Raw genomic sequence first — 2,947 nt, 5'->3', positions numbered from 1 at the left:
CCAGCACTAGATCAAATCTTCCTCGTCGGACAAACAGTAATTCCTGAAGCACAGGCCACCGCTTACTTTCATATGGCTTCCATGGTGTATTTCCAGTTTTTTTTCGCCGCAATAACATTGATTTTATTAGCTGGTTCGGTGCTGGGAAGAATGGATATCAGGGCATGGATGGCATTTGTGCCACTATGGCTCACCTTCTCATATACAGTCGAAGCCTTCAGCTTATGGGGAGGAGGATTCCTTTCCCAATGGTACGTGATTGACTATTTAGGAGGTTATGTTATCCACGTCTCTGCAAGCATTGCTGGTTTCACTGCAGCGTATTGGGTTGGACCTCGGCTAAAACAGGACCGCGAAATATTTCCTCCAAATAATGTCCTGCTAGTGCTGGCTGGAGCAGGGATTTTGTGGCTGGGGTGGGTCGGATTTAATGGAGGGGATCCTTACGCTGCAAACATTTATTCATCAATGGTAGTGTTAAATACCAACATATGTGCAGCCGCTAGTCTCCTGGTGTGGACTTGTCTAGATGTCATATTTTTCGGAAAACCCTCTGTCATTGTAGCTGTCGAGGGAATGATAACAGGGCTTGTCTGCATTACTCCTGCTGCAAGTGTTGTGCAAGGATGGGTAGCCATTGCCATGGGTGTGTTGTCTGGAAGCATCCCATGGTACACGATGATGGTTCTGCATAGGAAATCGAAGCTATTACAGATGGTTGATGACACACTCGGCGTATTCCATACTCATGCTATTGCGGGAGTATTGGGTGGAGCACTTACTGGCCTTTTCGTAGAGCCTACTCTGTGTGACCTCTACTTTTCGAAGACAGGTTTAAGGGGAGCCTTGTATGGAGGAAGTGGTGGGAAGCAATTCCTTAAGCAACTAGCGGGAGCAGGTTTTATAATAGGGTGGAATGTTGTAGTAACAACCATAATCTTGCTTGTGATACGCTTGGTGATCCCCTTAATGATGTCAGAGGAGCAACTTCTGATTGGAGATGATGCAGTCCATGGCGAGGAAGCTTATGCTCTGTGGGGAGATGGTGAGAAATATGATATCTCCAAGCATGGATGGACTGATGGTACACCAAGTCATAGAGGTGGCACAAGGCAGGGTGCCAGAGGAGCAACAATCGAATTATGAAGAAGTTTGGTGTCTTGCAAAGACTAGTCTCTATTGTTTGTCGATTTCTGTATTTTGCAGGAGAGATTGTTACTCTGCTATGGTTTGTTTTACTTTTAATTTGTTTTATTTTCTAATGAATTTCATCCAAATTCTGTTGAAAGGAGCAATGGCGAACTCCCAAGACTATACAAACAAAGAAACAATTGAGAAATAGATAAGCAACTGTGTCTTCCCGTCTCAGACATAAAGGACAGTTAGAAAGAGCAGCCACGACTCTTTGTTCATGAAGAAACCATCTGGAGAAAGGAGTTATAAAAAGAAGAGAAAAAGGAGCATACGCAAGGGAAGGCAAAAAGTCAGAAACCGTAAAGCCAAATTAAAGCGAACAGTCACAGATTTAACGCCCAAATGTAAAACATATGACATTCAACCGTAGCAGAGAAGTAAGACACGGGGCATATTTTTGTCTTCAGTTACAATTTCAAAGGATTCACACCTACAGATGTCACTTTTTCAGATCCGAGCAAAAATGTAACACTGCTCCTTCAGCGATGGATGGATTTTCATCTTCAGTTAGTAATGATTAAATTGTCCCATTGTTCTGAATCGATTCATTTTTTGATAGAGTGAGTCTATTTATTGTAGAAAAATTATGTGTAAAGGGTTCTGAGTTCTGGCAAACAGTGGGAGAGCTGTGAAGGAAAATTTCACTGTACATTTTTGACAGGGATTTAATGAAAAGATACAGCTCTGACCCTTGAGATTCTTGTGGTATGAATTTAACATTTGTCTTTTCCTTTGTTTCATATGTAGCTTGGTTATGTTTCCATTTCATTTCATAATCATTTCTAAATGAATACTTTTAAATGAGAAAGGCAGAATCCAATTTATTGCTCTGTCTTGGGAAAGTGTTCATATTTAATGTTTTCTTCTGTTTGACAAGGATTCATCCTCTATGCCCTTGTCAACATCTCAACAGTTCACCCACTCCACAGTATTTCAAATTTGATGTTAAATCTCTTGCCTATCTTGCCTCAGGAGAGACTCTGTGTCTTTGATTCTATTTCTTTGTTCAAATTGTTCCTTGTCCCATGCAGCCCAGCAACTTAGTCATTAAATCAAATATCCCCCATTCAAATTCATTTTACTAGCCTAAATCAGTCATCATTTAAATCATCTTGGACTCTATTGATCATTTTATCGAGATAGACCCGGAGAGAGCCCTCTCCTGTCCTCGTAGGGCTAGCTACGAGGCTGAGCTTGGTTTGATGTTGCCTTGAACCTCACCTTCCTTCAGCCTAAGGCAGATTCAAGCGCTAATAGATAGTGTGCCTCATGTAGCTGTGTAGACCACCAATATACTTCAACAAAGTCTCAAGTGAGTCTAATGAGATTCCTAGAATCAATGCTCTCTTTCTAAATTCTTAGGTGTAACCTTGTACACTTTTCCCTTTCAATTGTCAAAGAGTTTGCCAGCTCATCATGGCTTGTTGCATGTAGGCCAATGGATAAAACTATTTTTTGATTGCAGAAACAAATTCACTCCAAACAGAAATAGTCTTACCATGTCTCTTCATGTCAGCTTGGGTCCTGCCTTCCCACCAAACCAAGGCAGTGCCTCCAAGGTGTAGGCTTGCCAGCTGAATCTTTCTCTTGTCTGAATCAATACTCTGCACTCTGCAATAAACATCAATTTTTCTAATACAATTGTCTAGCTTTTCTGCATTCAACTCTCCATCATATATTGGTAAATCAAACTTAACATCTAGTTTAATCAAAGATGTCTTCTTTTTATGTTCAGGGCTATTAGGAGGTGTGA

General features: G+C 41.1%; 1 pseudogene; it reads left to right on the top strand.

Annotated features, from left to right (window-relative positions):
• On the top strand, positions 1-1,146 carry LOC149244887 (ammonium transporter 3 member 1 pseudogene; annotated as a pseudogene).
• The last annotated feature ends 1,801 nt before the right edge of the window (positions 1,147-2,947 follow it).

Source organism: Pinus tabuliformis, chromosome 7 (genome assembly GCF_031772625.1).
Source record: "Pinus tabuliformis cultivar Carrire ecotype Pingquan chromosome 7, CPIR1, whole genome shotgun sequence".
Lineage (NCBI taxonomy): Eukaryota > Viridiplantae > Streptophyta > Pinopsida > Pinales > Pinaceae > Pinus > Pinus tabuliformis.
The sequence above is the reverse complement of the archived record's forward strand: the minus strand, read 5'-3'. Positions and strand labels throughout refer to the sequence as shown.